Genomic DNA, 17,941 nt, shown 5'->3' on the forward strand with positions numbered 1-17,941 from the left:
ATTACTCCAAGGAAGCCGATTCATCCATCTCAGAAGCCAGATTCATCATCAAGACTGAAGATTTCTCCTCAATTTCCCTTCAGGAGTTTTGGGTTTTATTTATGTTTTGTATTCTCTATTCTTCTGAGATGTTTTCCTATTTAGTTATGAACTAAATCCCCTAAATACCTAAGGGGAATGAAACCTAAGACGAATCTTGTTATTATTTTCTGAATCGTATGATAAGTATTTAACTTGTTCTTAATTCTTGTTTTAATATCCCAGGATACTGATTCAAGATAAGCTCTTATTCAGAGGAGGAATAGACTCTGTCTAATAGTACATTTATCATAATTAAGCGGAGTTGATTGAGCGCCTAGAAATACGATGACAAGATTTTACCGGATTAGGGTGAAACCTAATAAGGGGATCCATAGATCGAGTTAATGCAACCCTAGAGTGTTAATTAGAGAAAAGTCTCGGTTATTCAATCTAGGGATTAGACGTTATTAGTCTTGAATAGGGATAATAACATAACTTAGGGATCTCTACGGAACAAGTTGAATGAATAAATCATTCGATTCGAAGCCAGAATAACAAGTAAAGTCTAGGTGGATTTTTCCTCAGGTATTGTCTTCATTCAATCGATTTTCCCAAAAGTAATTCCCCAATTCTTTTCTCTGTGCATTCTTAGTTTAGATAATTAGTTAATTAAAACAAAACCCCATTATTCTTAGGCTAAATAATAAAAAGACAGTCATTATTAGTACTTTTAGTTCCTTTGGGTTCGACAATCCGGTCTTGCTAAAACTATACTACTGTTCGATAGGTACACTTGCCTACATCGCGATAATAGTTAGTTCAAGAACGAGTAATTATAAATATTTAAAACCTATCACGAAACCTCACGATCAAGTTTTTGGCGCCGTTGCCGGGGAACTAAGATATTAGGAACGCTTAATTTTTGTTAATTTATCCATTTATTTTTCTTGCAATTTAATTTAATTTTATTATTATTTATTAACTTACTTTTTCCTTCTCTTGGCTGGTTTTCATAGTTTATGACTAGAAGAAACCCGTCGGGACCATTACTTTTTGATGAAGAAATAGATCGCACAGTGTGTAGAAACCAAAGAGAAATAAGACGAAGCTTAAGATACACGAAGAACGAGCAAGAAGACGATACTCAACCCCCAACCGAAGAGATGACTAAAATCCAAGGCAATCAGCTCTTGCAATTGCGGCTAATCAAAATCCTGCTCCACGTATTATGTATGACTATGCTAAACCTTCTTTAACAGGAACTTAGTCAAGTATAGTTACACCTGCTATTGCTGCGAATAATTTCGAACTGAAACCTAACACAATTCAGATGATACAGCAGTTTGTTCAGTTTGATGGTTTGCAGGATGAGGATCCCAACACTCACTTGGTGAATTTTTTGGAATTTTGCAACACTTTCAAAATTAATGGCGTTTCTAATGATGTCATTCGCCTTCGGTTATTCCCTTTTTCACTGAGAAACAAAGCTAAACAGTGGTTAACTCATTAGTACGAGGGTCTATCACTACTTGGGAACAAATGATCGAAAAAATTTTACTAAAATATTTTTCGCCGGCTAAAACGGCTAAGTTAAGTAATGATATCTCTTCTTTTGTGCAGATGGACTTTGAAACACTTTACGATGCATGGGAGAGGTACAAGGATCTATTGCGAAAGTGCCCTCACCATGGGTTATCTCTATGGCTGCAAGTTCAAACGTTCGACAATGGTATGAATCCCTCGACAAGACAGATGATTGACGCAGCTGCTGAAGGAACCATCAACAACAAAACACCTGAAGAGGCTTATGAATTTATTGAAGAAATTTTACTAAATAACTATCAGTGGCAAGTCATGAGGACTAAGCCAACAAAAACAGCAGACGTTTATAGTGTCGACTCAGTTACTATGATATCAAATCAGGTAAAACTTCTCAATAAAAAGATTGATGGTTTACTTGGTTCTACGCAGGTACATCTAGTAATGAGTGTGACTCAAGTGGAGGAGGTGTGCATACAGAATATCAATCCTTCAATCCTACAACCGAAGAGGAACAAGTCAACTATATGGGTAACAATAACTTTAGATCTCAAAATAACTCATACAGTAATACTTATAATGCAGGTTGGAGGAACCACCCAAATTTCTCCTGGGGTGGTCAAGGGAATCAAAAGCCACAAAATCCTCAGGGTTTTCAACAGCCACCTTATCAACAAGAAAAGAAACCGAACCTTAAGGAGGTGCTCTCTAAATTCATCTCGGTGTCAGAAACCGTTTCCAAAATACCGAGATAGCACTTAAAAATCAACAAGCATCGATCCAAGGACTCGAAACTCAAATAGGCCAGCTATTTAAACCAATCTCCGAATGACCATAAGGTAGCTTACCAAGTAATACTGAACCTAACCCAAGGGAACACCTCAACGCAATTAGTACTCAAGATAATGAAGGATTCATTGCGCTTGAGCCAGAATTGATGCAAGAAACTGTGGTGAGCAAAGGTAAAAGTGAGGTAAGTCATAACAAAACAGTGAATGAAGAAAATAAACCTCGTGTAACACCCCCTAACCCCACGCCGTCATCAGAATAGGGCTACGAGGTATTACCGGACTTAAACACTAACATTTATACAAAACTTAGTCATACACTTTACATTCCAGATTAATATTCATCAAATTACATCATAAAGTCCCTAATATGAGCCTACGGGGCCCAATATATGTTTTAGAAGTGATTCGAGACTAAACTAGCAACTTTAGAAATTTTTCCTTAGAGATAGGGGCACACGCCCGTGTGACTTGGGACATGCCCGTGTGGCCTGGAACATGCCCGTGTGCTGTAGCCATGTGGTACATAGCTAGCTACTGACTTAAGCCCACGGCCAAATGACATGCTCGTGTGTCGAGGTCATGTAATATTTAGGAGGTTACTGAGTTTCTTACACGGCCATAAGGCACGCCCGTGTCCCCTGACTGTGTGGCACCATATAGGCTTGATTTAAGCCAATTTGCCACCCCTTTTTGAGGTAATTTTCACATGCCAAATATATCTATTTCATGCGCAAACATTTACTAATAGTTCCTAAATCAAATATCATTCATTATCCCATTCAAACTTAGCAAATATACATTCCTTCATTCATTACCTCTTAAAAAATTTATACCACAATTTATATCAAAATTATACAACATTATCATACTAGTCAAACTCATAAAAGTTTAACTTTCAAAATATGCATATTTCATACCATACTTCAACAACTTTCATGTTTATACACTATCATATACAAAATAACACCTTAACAACCTAGGTACATGCCATACTACCAAACGAAAAGTATTCACCACTTTAAGTCCGGGATTGGCTTGGATGCTGAGTCCTTAACTTTCTTTCATACCTAGACCTGCGCACAGAAACATACCATACTCTGAGTATACACTCAGTGGTATTTCTATAAACAAATACTTAAACAATAGTAAGCTATGTATATACATTGTAACATAACTTTTTATTTCATAATCTTATTAGCTTCATCACTTACCTTTAACTTATAGCTCTTACATGTATTTAAGTAATTCTTTTTATACTTTTCATATCATTCAATATCTTTCAATACTTGTATAACAGTCATATAATCAATAGCAGTCAGTCTTTGTCTTTAGTACTTTCAATTACCCCTATTAACATAACTCGGACCTAGATGGATACATGGATCCAACCCACACACCGGGGATAATGTATAGTGTTTCATTGGTCAAAACCGGAATACACCGTAGGGTAACAATAACAGTAGCAGTAACAGTCATAGTCAGGTACAAAGTACCTCTTCGGAACGAATCCGGAATAGTCACAGTAGTCGACACATATAGTGTGTCATCGACACACAGTCGGAATATCCCTGAACACTTCCAATCCTATGGCTTGCCAATTATATTCGACTAGCCCGACACTGTTAATAGGGTATTCAAATCATATCATTATAATACAGAAGTAGTAACATTTTCCATCATATCATTTATTATACATTCTAACTACTAAGAATAGCAATTACATTGTATTAAATCATTAATTATAGTTTATATAAATACAAACTGATTTTTCTCGAGTTTACTCGATATCCTCGTTCACTTTCTCCTTTCCCTTTTTCGATGATATTTCCGGTGCTACGTTGGCTACATAAAATTTAACATTTAAAATTATCAATATATGTTATTTAATAACACACTCTTTAATTTTCCATGTAACTTGTACTATATTTCCAATTAGGTCCTACCACCATAACCATTCTTTGTCTTCAAAATAAATCCTATATTTTCATTCAATTATCATTTTAAACTATTCCAACTCTTAAATTTTTAGCATAAAACACTAATTATAACATCTTCTCAATTCAATCCCTATTATTGCAAGACCTATATTTTCTTTCACAATTTAATCCTTCTCCCACTTCTAACTTTAATTTCCATTAAATTAACACTTAATTCTTCCATTTATTCAACTTAATAATCATTTAAAAATTCAATAACTTTCTAACTTTCAACATAACTCAAGTAGTATTCTTTCCTAGGATTCCATAGACATCAAAATTACAAGAAAATGGATCAAATTGACTTACCAATCAAGCTTGGAACTCTAAAACCCTAAATTTTCCTTTTCTTTTTCTTTCCCTTTTTTCTTTCTTTCTTTCCCTATTCTGTTTCGTTTTTCATTCTTTCTTTTATTTCTTTATTTTATTTCTTTTATTCATTCTTTATTTTATTATATTATTATATTATTATATTATATTTAGTAATAATTATTTTTTACTTATATAATAAGTAAATACATATATACTCACACATTTGTACTAATTAAATTAATACACATGTATTTATACTTACCATACACTTGTCACCTTATGGTATAATTTCTAATTTAATCCCTTGAATTTTCTCTATGCTACAATTAAACTCTTACACTATATTCAATCTAGTCATTTCACTAAATTAGCCTTAATTAAGCTAAATTTATTTAATTAAAATCTAATTAACCTCACTACTAGCTTCGTAAATATTTCTAATAAATATTTACGAATTTATTTTACGAAAGTTATAACCCGAAAATTCAATTTTTCGATGACCTTAAAATTTGGGTCGTTACACCTCGTGTTTCATACCCTAACGCAACAAGGAAAGATCGCTCGGATGAACAATTCGGTAAATTCCTTAAACTTTTGAAAAAATCACATATTAACTTACCGTTTATTGAAGTTCTGTCGCAGGTGCCGAATGCAATGAAATTTTTAAAAGAGCTTTTAATAAATAAGCATAAGTTGGATGAAGCGTCACATGTAGAGCTAAATGCAGTCTCCTCAGCTATTCTACAGAATAAGCTACCCCACAAATTGAAAGATCCAGGGAGTTTTACAGTTCCTTGCTTAATTGGTAGTTTAGATATAAATCATGCATTAGCTGATTTAGGGGCTAGTATTAACGTCATGCCTTACAAAATGTTTAAGCACCTAGGTCTTGGGAAACCTAAACAAACTAGGATGAGCATTCAATTGGCAGATTAAACTATTAGATTTCCTAGGGGTATTATTGAAGATGTACTAGTGAAAGTAGATAAGTTCATATTTCCCGTTGACTTTATTGTTCTAGAAATAGAAAGGATAATAACACCCCTTCGATTTTAGGGAGGCCCTTTTTAGTAACTGCTAAAACAATTATTGATGTCGGCACAGGTGAGCTTACACTTCGTGTGGAAGACGAAACAATCACCCTTTAAGCTCGTAATTCTGGCATCACATCGAACATTGAAGGTAATGGTCCACACCAGTCTTCTAAAACTGACAATATGACACAACCTACTTTGCAGAAGTTGTGTTTCAAAGAAGTTCACGAGCCATGTTCCAGCAATGATAGAGGACACATTCATGAAGAACGAAGGCTATGGATAGAGGAGCTAGACGAATGGTGAGCACATAAACCAAAAACACACGATAAACCAAAATTACGCCAGAAGGAGTTCGATACCTCTCCAAATCAACTTAAGGCTAGTGATAAGGTCTTATTAGATGCCACAGATCCCCATATTGTCACTACCACACCGAATGAGGAAATCCCTCTTACAGTACTCAGTATTTTTCCATTCGGTACGGTGGAGGTGAGTCATCCCAAGTTCGGCACTTTTAAGGTAAACAACACCTGACTAAAACCTTATTTTGATGAGATTGATAGCAGGAATGAGGAGTATAAACTCCTCAAATCACCATGACCATTCACTGAAGAGGTAATGTGACAACTCTAAAGTGACCCTAGTCGGAAAGTGGTTTCGGGACCGCTAAACCGAGGCACCAAAATATTTGAATGTGATAATTATTGTCTAGAATATGTAAATATGAATGTGTGAAAGTTTCAAGCTTCGATTTAGTCGATTGCATGTGAATTCAGTTAGTAGGACTTATGTGTGATACTTTCGAAATGTGATAGGGTAACCTATAAGGATCTAATAGTGCATGTAATAAAAAGGGGGGACTTGCATGTCAAATTTCCCCCCCTAATTAGTAGTGGCCGGCCATGCTATGAGTGGAAACATGTCACAAACATGTTATGTTAGTGATGTATGGTAGGAAAAATAAAATAAGAAGTATGGGTAATAAAGAAATGGAAAAAAAAGAGGAAAGAATGTGTGAGTGTTTCCCCCTATTGCCGTGAGTGAAGGAAAGAGAAAAAATTTGTTCATCCTTTTTCATTTCTTTTGGCTGAAAATTCTAAGGAAGAGGGAGGAGTTCTTGCTTCATGTTTGGTTTGGAAGAGAATTAGGAGGAGGTTCGCCATACTTGTATCTAGATTAAGGTATGTTTGATGTTGTGTCATGAGATTCATACATGTCTTTAGTTGCTAGCTTGAGTTCTAATTAGCCCATGGTTCAAATCTTTGCTATGTCATGGGGATGATATTCGGCCAAGGTGGATTTTGTGTTAATGCCATTGCATGCTAAATGTGAAGCTTGTTAATGATACATGTGATGGTGGATTGACGACTCTTGGATTTTCTTTTTAGCATTTTTGAGTGAGACATTAAGTTCTTTGTTTAACCATGACCAAAATTGGAATGGTATGGTGTTGTGATGTATTCGGCCATGGTATATTCATAAGTATGATTTATGCTTATTGCATGGTAGGTAAGATTTGTGTTTTGGATTTACGTTTATGTTTGGTTATAATCAACTTAGTAATTCGGCCCTTGCACATATATATATATATATATATATATATATATATGTTTGCACATGATGTATTGGTATGACATATACAATATATCAAGGTATATATTTACACATGATGGTGTTTCGGTTATGGAGTAAATGATGGATGCGTATTGAGTTATAATATGTAATGCATTAGTTAGTAAAATGTATGCCATTTGTGTGTGGTATTGAGTATATAATTGGCCTCAACATAGACATGCATATTCGCCACATGAATGAGTACATAGGTTGATGTGTTTGTTCGCCATAGGTAAGCATATTGAAGGCTTATTCTTGACTTAGAAAAATCGGCTAAGGAGAATATTAACTAATGTGTTGAGTTTGATTCACGATTCGTACATATGTGACTTTAATGTCTAATGAATATATATGGGCTAAGTACCTTGAGTTCCTCTTTTCGATGCTCAAATGATTAAATCAATTTATTTGTTAAATTAAGCTCAAGAGCAAAGAGGAACTAAATCCGATAAAGGAAGGAAAAAGTGGTCGAATAGCCATCGGAATCATTCGACAACATCCGAGGTAAGTTCTTGAGTAATAGAACTTAGATTATGCTTTGATTAGATCATGTTTTAAGCAAATTAAAATCATGCTTTTTGTGTGTGGCTATTGAGCGAAATTTGCAAGTGTGAAAAGTGCCTTGTGTTTGAGTTTTGCTAATGAAAATGAAGTACGAATGTGTCATGATTTATTGATAAATGTGCATGGTTATTCGAATGATGTCCGGGCTAAGTCCCGAAGGCTTTGTGCTAAGTGACTATATCCGGACTAAGATCCGAAGGCATTTGTGCGAGTTACTAAATCCGGGTTAAGTCCCGAAGGCATTTGTGCGAGTTACTAAATCCGGGTTAAGTCCCGAAGGCATTTGTTCGACTTACTAAATCCGGGTTAAGTCCCGAAGGCATTGGTGCGAGTTACTATAACCGGGCCATGTCCCGAAGGCATTTGAATGAGTAGCTATATCCGGTTAAACTCCGAATGTACGTGATTAGGGAATGAATGAACTTGCTGTAAAAATTTCAGTTAATACGCTTGTGAAATCCCAACAATGAGGTATGTTTTGTATGTGCTTTGAATTAGTTGAGCCCTTACAAATAAGTATTCGCTCAGTTGATAAATGAGCTACCGGCCTTTGGTTAAGTTGATCTTTGTGTATGAATATAAGGGTTGGTAATGTGAAGTAAGTATGATATTGAGAATTCGTGCATGTGAAATTATCTGTTTGGCTACATAAATGCTATACTTTGGTTGTGTCTAAATTTATGACTCAAACTTACTAAGCATTAAATGCTTACTCCGTTTCTTTGATTCTCTGTTTTATAGATTTTGGTTCTTCAGCTATCGGACTCGGGATTTTGAAGTCGAAGTCTCCCACACTATCAAAGCTCCTTTTGGTATACTTTTGGTTGAATTTTGAAATGGCATGTATAGGATTACCCTTTTGTTGTAGGTCATGTACCTTTTGGTTTTGTGTAAATTTGGATAGCCATGCGAAAATGGCTTAAGTATACTTTGGGCATGGTATTATAATCATTGTATGTTGTTCATTAAGAGGTATGGAAATGTTTGGAAACGATTAGCCATTGGGACGGTTAATCATGATCATATTTTGTGCTATTTATGTTAAAGGGCTAGTTGAATCATGGAAACTATGAAATAGGTAAAGCCTACCTTAAAGACAGATCTTGGCGGCTGCAGTGACGTGGATGTGAAAAATCACTAAAATAGTAGGAATGGAATTAAATAGTGAATAAATTATGTAAACGAACCTTGACGAGTCTATTTTCATAGGGAAGTAACGAAACAATCATATGAACAGTATGTTTCACTAAAAATAGTAGGAATGGAATTAAATAGTGAATAAATTATGTAAACGAACCTTGACGAGTCTATTTTCATAGGGAAGTAACGAAACGATCATATGAACAGTATGTTAAGAGATATTTAAGTTTTCGTGAGACAGGACCAGAATGGTTTCTGGAGTCCCTGTTCCGACTTTAGAAATTCATTATAAATTGACCAGAGATAATTAGAAGTCATGTCATATATGTACAGATTCCTTTTCGAGTCTAGTTTCTATAGAAACAAACGGCATTAGTATTGAAGCCCTGTACAGGGAGATATCCAAGTTGTAATGCACAAAGGTCAGTGTAGTCGTACCCTGTAGCAGGGGAGACTTTAACTAATAAACTGTACTAATTGGCCTGACCAAAAATTCTAGAAAAAAATTTGTAGATGTATATATGAGTCCAGTTTCAGGCAAAAATTACAAAACTGATTTTCGAGTTGTGGAACTCAAGATATGATTTTTAAGGTGTCAGTGACACAGTTAGCCAGCTGTCTGGAAAATTTTAAAATGAACTGTGCAAATAAGTGGATTAAGCCCGTTAACCCCTCGTGTCCGACTCCAGCGACGGTCTCGGGTACGGGGTGTTACAGGTAAGTCGAGCTTAGACTATAAATAAGCACTTCTTGGGAGGCAGCCCAGGCACTAACATTATTAATTTCTTTAAATTTTGGTATTTAACTCCTAACCAACTAATAAAAATCTTGAATATAGGTGTTTCCACAGAGACATGGCCAAGCACACGGGTGTGCCTAAGGCCATACGAAAATAGGGAAAAAGAATTCCCTAACACGGGCTGTGATAAAATGCCACGGCCGTGTGACATGGCCGTGGTCGAGCCTGTCAAAACAACACGGGTGTGCGACACTCCTGTATGGAAAAACCATGGACGAACCTATTAAAACAGCACGTGTGCCCCAAAATCTATAAATACCCTACACTATTCACTTTCTTCTCCATTCAAAAACCCTAACTCTAGCCGCTGCAACTCCACCCGGTCCCCCTGCCACGCCCGTGCGCCGCCTCCAACTTCGTTTTTAAATCTCAATCTCTCTCCCTTAGCGTTTGTTTACTCCTTTCACTTCTATTTTACTTATTATTAATGCTTATTATTACAATAATCTCCATTACTTTTGAACTAGTTTTCATTTTTGTTCATTACTTTATCATTTAATTTGCATTTTTAGGTTATTTATTATACATTTCGAATTAAATCAAGTTGTTAGACACACCTCATATCCATGACATTACTATGCTTATTTTCATGCTATTATCATGCCAATGTCTATCATTTCAATTGCATTCCTAGGTTAGTTACCATACAATTTATGTTAAATTGAGACTAGGAAAACCTTATACCCATTACATTTCTATTCTCATTCTCATTATTATTGTGGTTGAGTTTGCTTCATATTAGTAGTCTTGGCTGAAATAGTTTACTTCCCCTTCGAATATGTTTACCTATTATTATTATTCTTTATATTACAGGCTTTCAATGTCACCTTCAAGAAGAAAGAAAACACTGCGGGTCCGACCGCAAAAATTTGTCAGCCTCTCTTACAGTTTCCACGAGGGCCCCAAGAAGATCTCTTCCAAATACTTTAGGCCCGACCTTTAGCAGCGGGCCGCTGCATCGACTGGGCTACCATAGAACAAGTTCAGATGGCTGACGTGATTCAGGCTCTCCTAACCACTGACCCTTGGGAGCTATTCTTCAGGATTATCGAGTCGACATACCTCGAGCTCACGATGGAACTATGCTCAACGTTCCATCTTTAGACCGTAATAGTGAGGTTTGATGATCCCGGCACAGTCCAGTTTTGCCTAGGCGGATTAATCCACCAGCTAAGCACCCCAGAGTTTGGTGCTGCACTAGGCTTATAGATAGAGGAGTTCAGGGAGGAGAATGAACTACATGCTCTCAGTCGCCACATACATTTCTCTCCCTTGAAGTGTTGGCACACGTTGGCCCTTAGCACGGCCTCCTACAATCCTAGCCGCTCCAAGGCATCAGTTCTCCCACCATCCCTGAGGTATTTACATGCTATTTTAGCTCACACGATTACAGGGAGGCGAGACAGCACTGGCGTTGTCAACACCCACGATGTCTATTTCTTAAGGTGCATGTCACGAGGGCACGTCATCGACCTTGCCTATTTCATTGCCCTTAGGATTCAACACCAGACGGAGCGGTATCGGAAGGGGGTCATCTCCATTGGCCCCTACGTGACCCAGCTAGCGCGACACTTCGGGCTCTTCAACACCGCGGCCCAAGAATCGTTCCTCACCCTCATCAGCCAGATGTCCCCAGAAGGCATCTCGAGCATACTTAGCATGAGGATGATCGAGAGGCGCCGAGGAACCTACCTTCCCCAGTATCGTCTCACCCAATCTATCGAGGAGGAAGCCTACGAGGACATTCCTGATGATGTCCCCCCACAGCATGAGGACCTACCGACTCAGCCACCACCACCCTCTCGTCCAGTTCATGCAACGGCTTCATATGCTGATATCTCTGAGCGCTTCACTTGATTCAAGCATCAGTGTTTTCAATGATTTGACAACATTGATGCTACTCTACAGCAGATTTGTCAGCACCTCTACATCTCATCGCCAGTCCCACCTCGCGAACCATCCAGCGATGAAGATGTTTAGAAATATTTATTTTATTATTTTATGTTTTTAATTTTTATTTTTATTTTTTAGCAGATTTTAGAGTTTTATTATAAATTTTGGTTTTTCTTTATGAGTAATTATTCTTCCTAATATCCACTAAAAAGTTCCTGATTTTATCACAGTTATATAGATCTCTTAAGCTCATCATCACATAAGAACTAAAACTCCACCGGAAAAGGTTCTCCACGACTGCCATGTCCTGCTCAACCACGACCATAGCTACCACTAGATATAATATTCTTTTGGGGCAGGACTTATGGCCTAATGAACCTCTACGACCGTCGGAGTATCCTCCTCCACTCTCAAACCAATCACTCTCCAAAACTCTTGTTCGAGGAATTCATCAAACAAGAAGTTTCACTTCTCTCCCTATCTTATTTTTATACTCTAATAACTATCTTTGTACATTGAGGGCAATGTACATCTTAAGTGTGGGGGGGGCATTCATTCATTATCAGAAAAATCCCTGAATAATCATCTTATTCTCTTAAAAAACTCTCATATCATATTTAGGATAAATTTTAATTGATTTATGATTTTGATTGATATATAAAACATAGGCATTTATGCATTGATTGTTTAAACTTTAAGACATTAGGGAATCAAGCATGATAAGTTGATTTTTAAGAATTTAAAATTATAGGTTGCTTCCCCAAGTCTAGGTATTACTTTGAATTGGAATTCACGAGTCTAAACATCAAAAAGCCATAATTTTTGTGAGATATTTAAGCCTTTTGAGCATCTATTAATCCTTTCATGCTCACTTTTATTATTGCTTTAAAAGGCCAAGATTGAACTGTTATTCTAGAACTTGCTTGATTATGCATGTCGAGACCACACCATTTGATTTGATATATCAAAATGATTAAGGCACTTAGTATTAAGCCACTCATGCCATGAAAAGCCTACCTCCACGATTAACCCCTAGTAAACCCCCTTGAGCCTAACAAGCCATTTCTTGTATACCCTTAATATTAACCTTTAACACATTATTGTTGAAATCCCCTAAATTAATCCCTATTTTTTGTCAAGATTTGAGTTGAATGGATTGCTTAGCTATGTTTTGTTCTTAATAGTTAGTTTATATTTATTAACTTATTCTTTCATTAAAAAAACTACGTATACATATCTGTAATTTCATATTCTGAGAAGAAGCTCTATTGTACGCAAGATTTGATTTTCATGCAAGCCTATGGTAATGACTTTTCATTATTGACTATTGAGTGCTTCATTTATTGTCCTTAAACGCCTCGAGTGATTTGAGTGAACCTGTAGTGAGGATGTGAAACTCTGTGGTGTTCTGAATCAAAGGTAATTACTTAAATGAGGGGAGACACCCATGTTTGCATGAATAAAATGCTCAACATGGAATGTTTGGAACTTTTATGTTCTTTTGGTTGACTTCTCTATGTATGATTACTTATGGATTAATGTGAGATATTAGCGATAGAAATTATAAATTGAGAAGAATTTATTTTGATTATGAGTTGAGAATTTTGCTTGAGGGCAAGCAAATGCTTAAGTGCAGGGGTATTTGATAAACCGTAATTTATACATATTTTTACCCCATATTTAATGCATTTTATGGATGATTTCTCATTAGAATTGGTGAATTCGATGCTCCTAATGCTTTAATTTCATGTTTTATACTTCGAAGAGCATAGTAGAGCGAAAGAACTGATAAACGGGCAAAAAACAGAGAAAATGGGCCAAGGTTCGAAATCAACACGGCCGTGTCAATTTGGCAGGCTCGAGCACGGCCTGAAGTAATCGAACACTGGCGTGTGCCACAGCGTGTCCCTGTTGAGCCCAAGTTAAGTCTAATTCAGAAAAGGCTACTTTTGAGGGCTTCTAGGCATTCCAAAGCCTATAAATACCCCCTAGAGGAGGAAGAAAAGAGAGACGGAAATAGGGAGTAATGAATTACTCCAAGGAAGCCAATTGATCCATCTCAGAAGCCGAATTCATCATCAAGACTGAAGATTTCTCCTCAATTTCCCTTCAGGAGTTTTGGGTTTTCTTTATGTTTTGTATTCTCTATTCTTCTAAGATGTTTTCTTATTTAGTTATGAACTAAATCCCCTAAATACCTAAGGGGAATGAAACCTAAGACGAATCTTGTTATTATTTTCTGAATCGTATGATAAATATTTAACTTGTTCTTAATTATGTGTTCTTAATTCTTGTTTTGATATCCCAGGATACTGATTCAAGATAAGCTTTTATTCAGATGAGGAATAGACCTTGTCTAAGAGTACATTTATCATAATTAAGCAGATTTGATTACGCACCTAGAAATAGGGTGACAAGATTTTGCCGGATTAGGGCGAAACCTAATAAGGGGATCCATAGATCGAGTTAATGCAACCCTAGAGTGTTAATTAGAGAAAAGTCTCGGTTATTCAATCTAGGGATTAGACATTATTATTCTTGAATAGGGATAATAACATAACTTAGGGATCTCTACAGAACAAGTTGAATGAATAAATCGTCCGATTCGGAGCCAAAATAACAAGTAAAGTCTAGGTGGATTTTTCCTTAGGTATTGTCTTCATTCAATCGATTTTCCCAAAAATAATTCCCCAATTCTTTTCTCTGTACGTTCTTAGTTTAGATAATTAGTTAATTAAAACAAAACCCCATTATTCTTAGGCTAGATAATAAAAAGACAGTCATTACTAATACTTTTAGCTCCTTTGGGTTTGACAATCCAGTCTTGCTAAAACTATACTACTGTTCGATAGGTACACTTGCCTATATCGCGATAATAGTTAGTTCAAGAACGAGTAATTATAAATATTTAAAACCTATCACGAAACCTCGTGATCACCTACCAAAGTTGATTGAAAGAGTGAGGGACAATAATCGATACCTAGTAAAGAAAACCGATTGGAAGAACAACACTTACACTAGATTTGACCGAAGTAGAAGGAGTAGTGATTGCACCAAGGGTATTCGACCAAAGAGGTTCGGCCCTTTACGATTTTGTATGGAAAAAGAGGGTTATTCGGCTCCAAGGAAAAAGAAAGAAAAGTCAGGAATGAGGTAGAGGAAGAATAGAATTCGACATGAGGAAGGCGAAAAAGAAAAGAAAGGCAGAGGGTTTTCGGCTTTTAGAGAAAAGAGTTTCTGGTAAGAGGGTGAAGGAAATTCGGTCATTAGCTTCATACCCTAGCATTCGGCACTTATTTATAAGCCTTATAGCTGAATTTTCCCATGCCCAATTCTCCATTCGGATCCATCACTTCTCCCTTCTCATCTCCTCGTTTTTCTCCCTGATAACCCCTTGATCCTTTCCTTAACTTTCTCTCTTGAACACTTCCCTTGGAGTCCACTTTCATGCCACTTCCGTTCTTCTAGAAGGTCAAAATTAAACTTCTAAAAACAATAAGCTAGGATTTGAACCTTGGACCTCTTTGCTAGCTATTAACGCCACCTCCCTACACTCTAAGTGGCATCACTTAGCCACTCCTCTACTACGCTCTTTGCTACTATTTTCCCCTATCTTTATTTAAAAGCCCAACTACTTGCCAACCCTGATTCTTTTAATAATTAACTTATAATTTCTTCTACCCCTTAATTTGAACTCAAACCTTGACCAAGACCTACCTTTGCATAATTAGCATTTAACCGGAATTATTAAGCATAAAAAGAAAAATTCAAGATTTCAGGATTTTTAGATTTTGGGATTTTTGAGGCGTTACAATTGTACCCCCTAAAAGAAATTTCGTCCTCTAAATTTCCAACTACTAACACAGACTACCACACCACACTTTCACTGCGCACTCTAATTTTAACTTAGGTAAATAGCACACTATGGGTAAGTACGTACCACTATTCGCATTTGGAGCGTCTTCATCCTCTTGACGACGTGCTGCATAGACCAAAGCTGGCTGCCTCACCTCAGTATGACCAGTACCTCTGCCTGGTGCTCCACAACCCAAACTGTTTCCACCCCTGGCCTGATCACGGCCTCTTGGCTGTAGCTGACCACCCCTCGATGGCTGTACACCACCTCGGTCCACGACTGACACCTGATCTAACATTCTAGGGCAATTCCTAATCCTATGCTCCATAGATCCACAAGCTAGACAAGCTCCCGTCCTCTTCTAACACTCGCCTACATGACCTTTCCCACAATCAGCACAAAGTGGCACCCCTAGATTAACAGCAGGGGGCTCTGCTCTATCTGGCCCATTAACTCTGGCCCTAGCCCTAGGCATCTGTCCTACACCAGGAGTCTCAGCCTCCCTCTTATCCCTAACCCTTTCTTTCTCCCAATTTAAGCGCTCAGTGCACTTTACCTCCTTCGCTATCTTTGCCTTCTCCACCAACTCCTAGAAAACTCGCTCTTTTTGTAGAGCTATCAGTACCCTGAGGCTATCTCTATGTCCATCCTCAAACCTCACACAACTCTCATACTCCATTGCCACCATTACTCTCACATACCTACTAAGGCGTAAAAACTCCGCCTCATACTCCGCCACCGATTTGTTCCCTTGGGTCAAATTTAGGAACTCCTTCCTTCTAGCATCCACAAAGCTTGCACTCACATACTTCCCTTAGATTCCAGCTTTGAAAAACTCCCAAGTGACTCGCTTCAGTTGGGTGCCTTCTTTCAATGTCAGCCACCACTGGTTGGCTTCTTTCCTAAGCAGTGACACTGTTCCTTTTAAATTTTGCTCAGGTGAGAAGTCCAAGTCCTCCATTATCCTTTCAGTGGCCTCCAACCAATATTTCACCACATTAGGAGCCACGCCAGCCACACCCTTAAAGATCTCAGCCCCGTTCGAACGAAGTTGCTCTGGAATGGACCCCCGATTTTTGCTGCCATTATTGGGCCCAATGACCCTTTCTAAAATTCTCAGCATTGCCTGCGACAATGCATCTTCTCCCACGACCCGATCATACGGTCCATTCACAACCACAGGTGAGGCCAGAGCCTCTTCTACTCCAACATTGGGTACATGGCCCGATGCCGATGATTCAGCCCTAAAACTTCTATAGCTTTGGCCACAGCCCCTTGCACCTCTTCTAGCACTCATTGTCGATTCGCGTATTATCTAGATTAGAAATTTTATGAAGTCTTAGTTAGTTTCAATAACTAACCCGATGTTTTATGGAAGTAATTAAAGAGAAGATTATTTTCAAAAATCCTCTACAGTTTCAAGTTCCTGCGAGCTTTGTTTCCATTCTAACAAAATCATCTAGAATAGCCCTGTAACTATTTATTGTATAATAGTTTAAATAAATTTAAGAGTAAAAGTACTTACTTGGTTCAATGTCCGAGACTTGGTATGCCGCTCAGCAAGACTTCCTTTTTTCCAAAACATTGTGATCCAATCAAAAAAATATATTTTTTAAAACACAAAAAGAAACCAAGTAATAAGGCCCAATTTACTGCCTGAGTTTTGCAACCTGGGCTCTGATACCACTAAATGTAACACCCCTAACCCGGCCCAGACGCTATGACCGAATTTGGTGTATCACATTGAAGTGTTTTAGCGAAAACCGTATTTTCATTGAAAACCTTTCTTAAAATAAAAGAAACATTAATTAAAAAAAAAACAAACTCCTTAACATCACTTGTTTGAAGCATATGTTTTTATGAAAACATGTCATTTAAAAATTGAGTTGCGGAAGCATAGAAAAACATACTATAGTTTAAGAAACCATGTTCAACTTCTTAAAATTACATCGCATAAAAATAATAAACCAAATAATTCAGGTAATAATAACACAATGAAAACCTTATTACAATCTAGTCTGAAACATACTTAAAAAGAAATAAAAACTTAAATGCTTAAAAAAAAAACAAGTCTGAATTATCTTGATAGCCGGCCACCCAGAGTTCCTCCAAACATCGAACCTTCTACTGAGCATCACCTGAAAATAAAATAAAAGAGGGGGTGAGCTTTTGCAAACTCAGTGTGTACAACCCTCGGCAAAAACAAGCATTAAAAAAAACATCATTCATCAATCATGCAATGCAATCCCATCCAAATTATCCATCTGCTACACACTAGCTCTGTCCCCTGTCACACCATGTGGGGATATAAATATCAACCCGCACACCATGGTAGCTCGGTTGCGGAACTACCTTCATTTACATATTGGGCTTTAAAAGCCGTCGGTGAATCCACGAAT

General features: G+C 37.2%; 1 non-coding gene across 1 annotated transcript; it reads right to left on the reverse strand.

Annotated features, from left to right (window-relative positions):
• Positions 1-1,608: 1,608 nt before the first annotated feature.
• LOC128292169 (small nucleolar RNA R71) lies at positions 1,609-1,715 on the reverse strand. The gene has a single exon (XR_008282154.1). It is a non-coding gene; the product is annotated as a small nucleolar RNA R71 (small nucleolar RNA).
• Positions 1,716-17,941: the final 16,226 nt, after the last annotated feature.

The sequence above is a fragment of the Gossypium arboreum genome, chromosome 4, assembly GCF_025698485.1.
Source record: "Gossypium arboreum isolate Shixiya-1 chromosome 4, ASM2569848v2, whole genome shotgun sequence".
NCBI classification, from domain to species: domain Eukaryota; kingdom Viridiplantae; phylum Streptophyta; class Magnoliopsida; order Malvales; family Malvaceae; genus Gossypium; species Gossypium arboreum.